Here is a 13,019-nt window from a genome sequence, read left to right as displayed (position 1 = left end):
GAGAGGGTCTCACTATGTAGTTGACACTGACCTGGAACTCACTGTGTAGCCCAGGCTGGTCTCGAACTCACAGCGATCCTCCTGCCTCAGCCTCCTGAGTGCTGGGATTACAGGCGTGTGCCACCATGCCTGGCAAGACAAATATTCTAAAACAAAAACAGTAAGCAGAATAGAGAGAACCCAAAGTCTTTGTATTGAGCTATAGCCCCAGTCCTTTTTAATTTATGTTGAGACAGGGTCTCACTAAATCATTAAGTTGCTGAGGTGGGGCTTGAATTTGTGATACTCCTGCCTCAGCCTCCTAGAGTGCAGAGATTACAGGCATATGCCACCACACCCCACTTAAAACTTTAAATAATTTTAGATTTTCAGCAATGTTCACACGTATCTGTCATCCAATGTCCCCTCTTATAAATGCCTTACACCACATGGCACACATCTCAACAACTAAGAAACACTGACCCACTTCTAGAGCTAACTAAATTCCACTAACTTCCACGAATCCCCCCCGTTTTTTTTTGTACTAGGATAAACCACTGCAGTTAGTACTGCAAAGTAAGCTCTAATACATAAAATTTTAAGGTTAATAAAATTAAATTGTAATTAATAGCATTGATATAAAATTCAAACAATATCATTGTTTTTATAAATCTCACTTGGTATTTCTACTGATGCAAAGTGATCATTTACCCAAAATACATAATGCTTTTCATACTACAAAATGAAAATGGAGTATTTTACAAATAGCAATATATATTAAGAATTAACATGTTAAAACTATAAAAACTCTTAAAAGTGATTTTTAAAATTTTCCCAGGAAAATAAAGCCTATTTAAAAATGAGATGTTTCCTTACCTATCAGTGTGATGAACAGTATGTTACATTACAGTATTAAGATTATAATATCACGCTCAATATTTCTTAATAAAAAAGCGTTTTATTAGTAGTTTTGAACCTAAATGTGTAACAAACACACAAAACAGAAGAGAGAATCCAACTAGCTTTGAACCCAATACTCAGTATATACCACCAGCTGAAAGACAAAAAGACTTGGAAAAATTTTTTACCTCTTTTTTTGGACCAGGGATCGAACTCAGGACCTTGCACAGTGCCCCTGAGCTAAATCCCTGGCCCCAAAATTTTACGTCTACTTAGTAGATTTGCTGTTGTACTGCTACGGAAGGTGTACTGGTACAGCACTTTGGAAATGACTGCATTACAGGATTAACTCAATTCACTGATGTTACTGGGAGCCATGGTTCTCAGACAGAAAAAGGAAGACACAAATATGGAACAGGGAAAGCAAGCAAAACTGTATGATGCTACACTGAAACCAAAAGATACATCACGAACTCCCACAGGTACAGATGGCCACAGAGGGGTGTGTACACATGGACACACAAACACCATTCCTGGTGGGTGGAAGGGATCTCCCAGCAACATCCTAGACACCCTTTACCCAAGCCTAGAGGGACAGTCACATCCTCCCACTGGCTTCTCAGGGCCCCTCTCTCTGGAAGCCGCCCCCACCCCAGGATGAGTAGCTGGTGAACTACTCAGGGAGGATCCAGGCTGGTGCTGCGGGGACAGCCCCTTATGGATTTCCCTGCCAAGGCCCACCATGTCCACACTGACAGGACACACAACTCGGCATGCGGGTCTCTGTGTCTGTCAAAGTTCACACCGTTTCTTGCAGTCCCAACATGGCATCACAGGGCCTTGTGCTTCCTTTCCCTGTTCTGTATTTATACTTCCCTCTTTCTTCTTCTCTCACCCCTCAGCCAAGCTAACATCTGAGAAGTGAGCTTCCCTCAGCATGAGGCCTAGGCCGGATGGCTCTGCCCTGCCCCTCCTCTGTACTCTGTTCCCCTCCCCACCCTCCAAAGGCTGTGCTGCAGGACCACGAGGCCCTCACCCTCCTCCCACCCCCACCAGGGCAGCTGCAAGGCAGGCTGACAAGAAAAGCTGTTACTCTTTATTTCAAAATATAAGTAGCCATTTGTGCATTTCTTCAATAACTGATTTCTGAGTGCTCACTGTGCCTCACCAGGCCCAAGGGACACAGCAGGAATGTGACAAAGAGCAAAACATCTCAGTGTGAACAATCCTGGCCCTGTGCAAAGCATGGTGGCTGTTTTGGGGCCTCTCTACAAGTCACACATGCTCCTGTGATAGCCAGATCCAACTTTAAGTTGGAAGATCCAATTTAAAACCACCAAATTCTGCTGCCTCTGGGAGAAGGCCCTGTTTTGGGAGATACACTCGTGACCCTGTGTACAGATTCAGGGCTTTGCTCAAGTCCTTTCATACATACAGAAGTTAGTTTGTATGGCATTACGAAGGCTGAGGTGGGAAGATGGAGAAGTCAAGGCCAGCCTGGGCTACATGGCAAGTGCAAAGTCAGCCTGGATTATACAGCAAGAGCCTATCTTTAAAAATAATGAGTTATATAGCTTATTAAGAAATTTGTACTTACCTATTTTAATCCTCACATCTCCAGGAAACCCTATTATGATGCCATGTTCCAGGTGAGGAAACTGAGGCATAGAGAAATCACAGAGGGAGCCACAGAAAAGATTTCACCTCAAGAAGCAAGACTCTAAGAGGTTGCTGTTCTGAAACTGCCCAAGCTGCCGGCAGGTTACCTCGATCCGAATTCTGTCTTATCTAACCTTTTATGGACAAACAGCTCATGTGACATACAACCACACATGGGCTTTCCCACCTCCAAAGGCAGTCCTCACTAACCCCAGGACACCTGGGGGCTCACAGTCCACTGCACTCCAACCACAGGACCCAAATCCATTCTTCTCCAGCCTGCCCTTGCCCTGCCAAGGCCCACCATGTCTACACTGGACATGCAGCCCAGGCAGGTGTGGCAGGATGAGCTGTGACTGGCTTTCACCAACTCCCAAGACAACCGGTAAATCATGCCAGAGACAAAAACAGTGTCTTATACCTAACCATACCCCAAATCCATGCATCCCTGCTCAGGGAGCTGTGAGCTGGAAAACCAGATTCTCAGGATTACTGACATGCTCTGCACATCAGCAGGGGGAACGACCAGTAATCAAATTCTCAGCACCCAGACATAAAAGCAAATCTGATGAGGGAACAATCTAGCAGCACACCAAGGAAGACATTTAATCTATTACAGGCTCTCTGCTAGATTCTAAATATTGTCACTGAAAGTCTAAAAACTAACAATGGCTTCTCAAAACCAAAGATGAAGGGAGGCAAAGGAACTCCCCAGTGGTGAGTCTCAGGGCCAGCAGGGAAAGGTCAAGGTCTAGATCACTGCCATCACAACCAAGAGGACACACATACTCAGCTAGATCAACTTCCATCATTACTAGAAGGACACACACACAGGTAGCTAGATCACTGACATACTGCAAGGAGGACATACACGCAGTTAAGATCACGGCCATCAATGCAAAGAGGACACATGGGGACACACATGTGCACACACAGGCATCACTGCTAAGAGAACATGAGCATTGCTAAATCAGTTCCCATCCTTGCAGGGGGAGTGCAAATGTATATCCAGGTCACCTCCCGACCACTGCTAAGAAGATATAATCATTCAACACATCTAGAAGGGTGCAGCAGAGGAAATGGTGAGGAAAATGCCCATGAGCTAGGACTGGGAAGCACACTAGACTAGGCACGAAGCACGAAAGGCACAGTGTCAGATCAGCACAAACATCCAACAGCAGCAATCCAAACACATCGGCTATTACAAGGAACAGCAGAAAGGTGAGTCCTCATCTACTGTCCTCACTAACCCTTGCTGTGTACCTACCACTAGCTCAGGTCCCGGGGGAAGGCCTCCAGAGCACAGGAAGGCCTGTGGTTAAAGCTTAGGCTGGCCCAGGTAGAGGTAAAGAGGCATCAATGCACTGTTTGTGGCTATGGTCTTAGGAATGAAGGGTGTTGCAAGAAACAATGTGTTCAGGAAGAAAGGGCCAAGATGTATGTAATCTACTCTCGAAGATTTCAGTAAAAACTGCTGTGTTTCAGTACATATCTACGAGGTGTTGACTCAATGTTTTAATGCTTAAATGCAGTGAATGTTTAAATGTTTAAACATTTATTACAAAAAAATTAAAATTTGGGCCAGGGATTTAGCTCAGTGGTTCCACCGCGTGCCTTGTAAGTGCAAGGTCCCAAGTCCAATCCCCCAGTACCAACAAACAAACAAAAACTTAAAATTTATTACACTAAAAGACACATTACCATTCATCTCCCTCAGAACACCCCACCTTGTTTTGAATACACTTATCTCGTAGTTCTTGCCCTTTCTAAATCAGTTCTGAAGTCCTCTTTTGTGAGTGTCTATTTGCGCTGACACTGCTGCTTAGATGTCCTGAATCAATTCAAAACTTTTATCTTTCATGGTCATTCTGACATTGGGAAAGACCCAGAAGTTGCACTGTGCCAGTACCAGACTTAGCAAATAAGGAAGATGAGGACACACCACAATGTTTTCTGGTGTTTGAGGGGTTTTCTGGTACCAGGGAGTGAACTCAGGACCTTGAACTTGCAAGGCAGGTGGTGGCACCACTGAGCGAAATCCCTGGCCCCATACCATGTTTTACGAGCCTGCCTTTCTTTCTGTTAGATGGCACTCAATAGCAGCACACACCAAATTTTTTATCACACCTTGTAACGATACTCAAGAAAAGAGGACTTCCAGAACTGTTTCACAAAGTAGCAAGGACAAAAAGCTGAAAATGGAAGAAGAGTAGGACACGTGAGCAGGACTTCAGCTTCTCTCTGCTCTTGCCTTGCTCTTGTGACTGCTGTGCACACGCTCGCCACCCGGAACATCTTCCACCATGGCCACCTTGGTTCCCATTTGAACAAAGACATCATGCAGGTGTACACATCCCTGCCTCAGGGCAACAACACCCAAGCCATGTGTCTCTAGATTGACTGTACCAAAGAAGGTCTGGGCTGTGAGACCCATACCCTGGACTGTGAGCCCAAGTGGGTGTAAGAGTTGCCTAAGCGGAATTGTTATGACACAAGCACAGTGATGGCAAACCTTTTAGAGCTTTCAAAGTAACAGCATGAGCCAGGCGTGGTGGCGCACGCCTGTAATCCCAGCACTCGGGAGGCTGAGGCACGAGGATCACTGTGAGTTCGAGACCAGCCTGGGCTACATAGTGAGTTCCAGGTCAGTCTCAATTACATAGAGACCCTGTCTCAAAAAACCAAAAAAAAAAAAAAAAAAAAAAAAAAAAGATAGTAACAGCCTTTTAGGTATGCATGCCATAGGTTCACCATCCCTGCAAGTCTAGCACCTTCCAGTCTGAAGGATCCAACAGTGACATTTACCTTATCCCTATTGCCATGTGTCAAGATATCTGCAAAGACCCTAATAAACTGGTGTTCTGTGAAGTTTGGAAGTATAACTGAAACCTGGAGAGACCACTTTAAAAAGCAATTGTAAAGACATTATGAACATGGTATGCAAGAGCAGCACCCCTGGTTCAGAATATATTGAATATACTTTCATGGGGACAGATGGCCACCCCTTTGGCTGGGTCTTCCAACAGCTTCCCTGGGCCCCAAAGGTCCATATTACTGTGGTATGGGAGCAGACAAAGCTTATGGCAGGGAAATTGTACAGGTTCATTATCAGGCCTGCTTGTAGGCCAGAGCTGTACAGGGACAAATGCTAAAGTCATGCCTGCCCAGTAGGAACTCTCAATAGGACCCTGGGAAGGAATCTCTATGGAAGACCATCTGTGGATAGTCCACTTCATCTTGCATCGTGTATGTGAAGTCTTTGGAATGACAACAAACTTTGATCCTAAGCACAACTCCTGGGAACTAGAATGGTACCCTATCAACTTTAGCACAAAGGCCACGCAGGAGAAGCCTGGAGAACACTGGGGAGGCCACAGAGAAACTAAGCAAGTGGCACCAGTACCACATTTTCATCTGCGATCCCAAGGGGGAACTGGGCAATGCTCGGAGCCTAACTGAATCCCATAAAACCTCCAGTATCAACTTTCCTGCTGATGTAGTCAGCTATAGCACCAGCATCTGTATTCCCCGGAATGTTGGCCAGGGGAAGGGGGGTTACTTTGAAGACTGTTGCTCTTCTGTCAATTCTGTGACCCCCTTTTGCTGTGACAAAATCCCTCACCTACACGTCTTCTCAATTAGGCAATGAGCTCTTCCAGTTTAAAAGCTAAGCAGGCCAGACTTCTAACCATCAAGCCCCTTCCAGTTCTTCACTTTTCTCTAGTTCCTCAGTCTCCCAGCCATCCTATTTGTCCCCATTGTAACTCAAAAGGCTGTAATATCAAGGTCTTTTATTCGGCTAATCTTGCTTTCTTTGGCCAGGAAAAGAGGAGTCAAATTCTTAATCCTTTCACAGCCACTCACCCCTTCTTTCCCTATCATGGAAATGTTTCTAAAGCGTTAGTGGGGACACCCGTAGGGAAACTAATCACTGCCCCTTCATCACATGTGCTTGTCCAGTAGGCATAGCTATCTGGACAGAGCAGATGTGTTCATGAAGGAGCAGGGGAGGAGGGGAGTTTTTTCTTCAAGGCAGCTGAAAGGGGAAAGGCCTGACTTGGATTAAATAAGGACCTCGCTCAGTGGGAAACTCTATTTTCTAAGGTATAAGCAGAAATTAAGAGAAAGGAGTGGTTGGGGATCAGGGAGGAACGCCCTTCCTTGGTCTCTTGCGATGATGATCCCCTACTTGGGGCTCCATGCCTGCTCATAGACACAAAGCTGAGTAAACTGATGGATATCCCTGCCTTCAAAAGAAAAAGTTCTTAACACTTGTTCCTCCATTTTTAACACAAAGCAGAATAGTATTTTCATATTTAAATGTAAAAATTTAAAAATTATATGTGTATATGTAAATATATGGTTTTTTCCTAAAAGGAAAAAATTCTGGTCATTGGGTACCAAACGGGGTTGAGAAGGATCTCCTTTTGGGTAGGGTGGGGCAATGTCACTCCTGCTCCTTCATTAACACAACAAGGGTGTCTGCTGCTCTGCCCATCCTGGACAGTTAGCAGTGGTTGTGCGGCACTAGCATTCACCTGAGCCTCACGGCTGGGTTTAAAGACACACACACATACCATCCACACCTGGGTTTAGAAGTGTGAGTTGGTCAACTTAGGCACATCGCCACTGACAGGAGTACTGGGGTTGTTTTCCAGTGGGGCTAGCATGTCACTACAGCAAGCCTTTTGATATATTAACTTTTTCAAAGCAAAACAAGTTCACATTTTAATCAAATTTTTAGAGTTAAGAATAACTTTACAGAACTGTCTGCTTCAGCTGTCTCCTTCCACTCTGCTTTTGGAGTTGGGTAAAAGAGCTAGAGTTAGAACATTTTTAATTTTCTAATCCTAACATCTTTCCTCCCGGTGCAGACTATTCCCTTTCCTAAATTTTGTAAAGAGTTGTTTCTTTTATAATAAAGCCTACCTCCATTCCTAACAAGGACAATGGAGGAAGTGTGTTCAAAGAAAAGAGGAGTATTTTGAGGGAGATTAATGACAATATCTTTTACTGTAATAAACTTTTTTTGGGGGTGAGGGTTGTGGGAAGCCAGCCATGGCCCACTGGCTTTTTGAAAGATAACATTTGTTCCTTTTTAAGGACTGCACGTGTTAAACTTGTTTTTGACCCTGCACGGGAGAAACTCGGACAGCCAAAGATCTGTAGGAGTCAGGTGCTTCCTGTTAAAGATCTGAGGTTATCTGTAGAAGTCAGGTGTTGTAACTCCATTTTGTTAAGTTCCTCCACCTATTTGGGAATCATGATTATTAGTTGCAAGTGTTGTTAATTTGTTTTTCTTGAGCCTGCTTTCTCTTCCCGTGTGAACCCTCGTTCCCGTGGAGCGGGTGTTGAGGATACTATGGTAATCCTAGCCCATAATAGTTCGGTCTTTTCCTTTAAAAGGCTGATGCCTGCCTGCAATAAACGTCGCCTTGATCAGACTCTTGTCTTGGCGTCCTTCCTTTTTCTCTGCCCCTTCTCCATCCCGCTGCTCTTTCAAGTTTGAGACACTGTTGGACAGTGCTCTGTGTTGCCGGCTCGCGACAGAAGGTTGTTTAGTTTTTGAGACAGGGTCTTACTGTGTACTGCAGGCTGGTCTCAAACTCACACCAATGCCCCTACCTCAGCCTCCCAAGTGCTGGAATTACAGGCGTGCACCACAACGCCCAGCTAATCTTTTTAAAATTTAAACATTCACTGTATATTTCGATCTCCCCTTGTATGTACACACATAAAAGCGAAAACAGGGCAAATAAAGTCAAATGCTAACAGCAGCAGTCTAAGTAAAGGATATGTAGGTGTTTTTGCACAAATTTTATTCTTGCCACTTTTCTATAAGTTTGAAAGTATTTCCAAATGCAAGGGGTTTTTTTTTTTTTTTTTTTTGTTTTTTTTTTTGGTACCAGGGATCGAACACAGGCCATTGCAACTTGCCAGGCAGGTGGTGGAACCACTGAGTCAAATCCCCGAAGGTTTTTTTTGTTTTTTTTTTTAATAAAAGATAACTCACTAGCTAGTGAAGTTAAAAAGCTTGCTACACCACTTTCCAACCAATAAGAATGAAATTAACTCATTATATATATATATAAACACACACACACATATATATACATACACACACCCTTTTCCAATTCAATTCCTGTGCTACTCCATATGAAAGAAAATTCTGGATTCCAGAGACAAGAACTCTTACTAGGAATCAGCTCTCCTCTTAAACCCCAACTATGCTGCTAACTAGCTGTGTGTTTGCTAGCACTACAAGGACGACAGCCGCCATCTTGCTATATAAACACACACACACATATATATACATACACACACCCTTTTCCAATTCAATTCCTGTGCTACTCCATATGAAAGAAAATTCTGGATTCCAGAGACAAGAACTCTTACTAGGAATCAGCTCTCCTCTTAAACCCCAACTATGCTGCTAACTAGCTGTGTGTTTGCTAGCACTACAAGGACGACAGCCGCCATCTTGCTACCACCCCAGGAGGCATGGCTGAGCACAAGTTAGCAATGGACGGGGAGGGACAGGGCTCCTTGGACTGCAGCCTTTCTCAGAAGGCAAGTTTTCTCAGGTATGTGTGGTTAGGTCACCCAGGAGGGAGCTGTGCCTGAAACCATGGCATAATTTTTTTCCCCAATTAAACTGAGAAAAAGCTTTAGAATAAACCACTGATGCTGCATTCCTGCACAAGTGGGAAAAGGCCCACTGAGACAACATCATAGGGCCTCCCAAAGGCTGCTCAGGTCACAGCTGCAGTTAAGTTCAGCAGAAGCACGAACTTTCTCCCACATACTCAAGACCATACATGCATCATCAGTGGTCACTGCGGCCAACCAAATAAAGGGGGAGGGACTGTGCTCCTCAGACCAAAATACTCAGAATGAAAAGATTCAGCCCCCAATCTGGAGGACCTGTAGGAACCATCAGGGGATGCAGGCAGCCCGAGGCTCCACAGCTGGGGTTAAGGAAACTGTTTAGCCCATTGTGGCTAGAAAACAACTGCAATCTCAGCTGCTCAAGAGGCTGATGGCAGGTAGATTGCCAAATTCAAAGCCAATTTAGCAAAGACTCTGTCTCAAATTGTTCTTAAAAGGCCTTGAGATGGAGCTCAGCATTCCCTGGGTTCAATCCCTAGTAAGACCAAAAAAAAAAAAAAAATTCACAGCACTACCGTGAGATTCTCCAGAGGCCTGGATGTACACAGCTAAAGTGGACAGGGACCCAACTAAGGGTACATAATGACAAGACAAACCAGGATCCTAGAATAAAAACCTTACTTGAGCCATTCACCTTTCTAAATTCCCCTATCTAAAACAGAGCTAAAAATCAAGCACCACCTTAAATAAACTATAAACCACTTCATGCCAAGCATAGTGGCAAAAGCCTATAATCCTAGCTCTCAGGAGGCTGAGGGAAGAAGATCATTACAAGTTCAAGACCAGGGCGGGGAATTTAGCTCAGTGGTTCTGTCACCTACCTCGAAAGCAATTGCAAGGACCCAAGTTCGATCCCCCATATCAAAAAAAAAAAAAAAAAAAAAAAAAAAAAAAAAAAGTTCAGGACCAGCCTGGGCTACACAGTAGTAAATTCAAGGCCAGCCTATAATACATAGGGAAACCATGTCTCAAAGGTGGGAGGGCCAGGGATTTAGCTCAGTGATACCACTGCTTGACTCCCAAGCCAAGCACAAGGACCCAGGTTCCATTCCCAGTACCAATTAAAAAAAGGTGGGAGGGAAAAAAAAGTGGGGTTGTGTCAGAGATGTAGCTCAGCAGGTCCTGAGTTCAATGCCGGTGCCAAAGATAAATAAATATATAAATAAATAAAGCCAGGTATGGTGATGATCCCAGCCCTCAGGAAGCTGAGGCAAGAGGATTGCCAAAGTTACAGGCCAGCCTGAAAGGGGTGGGGACAGGAGGAGGAGGAAGAAGAGAGGAAGAGGAATAGGGGGTGGGGGTGGGGGTACAGAACCCAGGCAATCCATTTGGGAACCCTCCTGTCGCTCAAACATTCTATTCCCCAATAAATTTTCCTACTTAAAAAAAAAAAGTTCCTGACAGATAAACACAACCTCAGTCAACAAAGATCAAAGGTGCACTTTAAAAGAAACTGGTGAACCTGGGAATGGTGATGCACACCTGTAATCCCAGCACTCTGGAAGGCTCAGCAAGAGGGTTGCAAATTCAGGCCTAGCCTGAGCAACTTAGTGAAAATCTGTCTCATATATTCAATAATTAAGTAAATAGAAATTGTTGGGGTTATAGCTAAGTGTGAAAGCCCAGGGTTCAATCCTCATTACCATTAAAAAAAAAATCACTGGGGATTTAGCTCAGTGGTGCTGCAGCCTGCCTCACAAGCATAAAAATCCCTGGTACCAAAAAATAAAAATAAAAAAAGATGAAAAGTCACATGAACATGCTGCTCTACCCTCAAGTCTGTAGAAGGCCCTCCAACAGAAGAACCAAAGTGAGGGCCAGGATTTAGCTCAGCAGCACTGCACCTGCCTTGCAAGCACAAGGTCCTGAGTTCGCACAGCGTACCCCCGCAACCAAAAAAAAAACCAAAGTGGCTTGGCCCTAACCTCAGGGCCCTCCCTCCCAAAAGCTGAGTTCTTTCTAGTACCCTCCTCATACCTGAATATGGTTCAAAGTCAGGGCCTGAACAGAAAGAATACAGCCCAAGACCAGAGAAGACCCTACCTGCTAAAGGCCAAAAATGCCTATTCCTGGCACTCTCAGGATGCTCACAGGGTGAAGTGTGCAAACACACACACACACACACACACACACACACACACACACACACAGCAACAGCAGCAGCAGCACACAACTTAAACTGACTCAGAGTGAGATGTGCCCTTGCCGGCCAACCAAAGTCAGGGACTAAGGGAGCCCTCTAGATTTTGCGGGGAACTCAAGACACCAACTGGGCTGCTGCTAAGTTCTGATCTGCAGAACCAAGGAGTTAAAAGTAACTCTGCTCCTTTTTCCGGAGCCACCCCCACTCCAACTCAGACAGAAGCATGAGGTCTGTGAGGCCCTCCCCTGCTTCACAGGTACAGATGGCCACCTCTGCTACCTGCCTCTGGGCCTCCCACTCAGGAGTACTCACCTAGAAGTGCTCTGACTAACCCAGCTGCTGCTTCCACACCCCACACTGCCTCGGATGGGTGTGTTCTCTGCACCTGAACACCCCTAGTGATGGGCAAGCAGCAGGAGTACTGGCACATACTACGTGAACTGTTCTAGCCAGCTGGCAAGATATGCAAACACACTGACAAGGAAAAAGGCATCAGGGAATCAGTGATCTCTGTGAAGACAGGCTGATGTGTTGCTGGGTCCAGCGACCTCATCTGCAAAACTGGGACTCAGGAACTCCAAAAAGACATTTCACCTCCCTACAGGTACATGCATGTTTACAATGAATTTAAACCATAAAAACTCAAAAACTTACTATGATGCCAAGAGTCTAAATGATACCCCCTCCACAGGTGATCCCTTTTCTGCTCCAACCAAAGCCACTCCGCAACTAGTGCCATGCTAAAGAAGTCAAACTTCGAGCAACCAACCAGAGTAACAGAGCCCAGGGGATCATCAGTCTACCCAAGTTCAATGTGCCGCCCACCAGGCAGACATTACCGAGGAGCCAGAGGACAACGGCACAAAGTAGAGAGGGTGGAGCGTGCAGGGTGGGAGCCCGACCAGGCTGCCCCCGACGGGCGAACACCTCCGTGCTGCCACACTCAGCCTTGAGGTCACTCACAGATGGTCCTGGGCACTTCTACTTTCATAGGAAACTTTTCACATTGTAAAACATTAAATCATACTTTCCACTGCATTAGCTTAAACGTGATTATATTAATACTCATACATTTTCTTCCACCTAAGTTCATTTTTCTCCTGCTGACTGTAAAAACTCTGGCAGACCTTCAAAGTATAGTCGCCTGCAACACTGCTTGATGGATGAACCGGCCCTGATTTTGTTAGATGTTCTCGGTGCAGTTCAGGGGAAGAAACAGGTGGAAAAGGGCCTTCTGGTTGCTATGGTTCTGATTCCTTACCACAGACATATACACACAAGCTCCAAAGAAAGTTCCAAAAGCATTTAATCACAGCACCGCTGCGATGTCTCTACGTCCCGCACATGGTACTTTGGAGACTCCCAGTATCTCCTCTGGGCCGGGTTTCGAACTGAGCCTAACGGAGCGACAAGTTGTCACCCCGCCAATGTTGTCCAGGGCCGCAAGGCTGGCACGGGGCTGCAGTCAGGTGACGCCTGTGAATCCAGGTGTCTCCGCGAGCGGCTCCTGGACCAAAACACACAATTCTCTCGCCGAGACCCGAACCGAAGACCGAGGGCCCGAGGCTCTCGGAGACCACAGAGCCGACGCCGCAAGGCCCCGAAGGCAGACTAGCGCGAGGGGCTCAGCCCAGGTACGCGCGGGTTCGCGCCCGGTCGGGGCACGTTC

General features: G+C 45.6%; 1 protein-coding gene and 1 pseudogene across 1 annotated transcript in view; one reads left to right on the top strand and one right to left on the bottom strand.

The window, feature by feature from the left end:
• The window catches only part of Dgcr2 (DiGeorge syndrome critical region gene 2), an 81,025-nt gene that overhangs the window by 67,178 nt on the left and 828 nt on the right, over window positions 1–13,019 (bottom strand). The window lies entirely within an intron of this gene.
• LOC104859876 lies at window positions 2,520–6,807 on the top strand (annotated as a pseudogene).

The sequence above is a fragment of the Fukomys damarensis genome, unplaced genomic scaffold, assembly GCF_012274545.1.
Source record: "Fukomys damarensis isolate Sample0158 unplaced genomic scaffold, DMR_v1.0_HiC HiC_scaffold_34, whole genome shotgun sequence".
Lineage (NCBI taxonomy): Eukaryota > Metazoa > Chordata > Mammalia > Rodentia > Bathyergidae > Fukomys > Fukomys damarensis.
The sequence above is the reverse complement of the archived record's forward strand: the minus strand, read 5'-3'. Positions and strand labels throughout refer to the sequence as shown.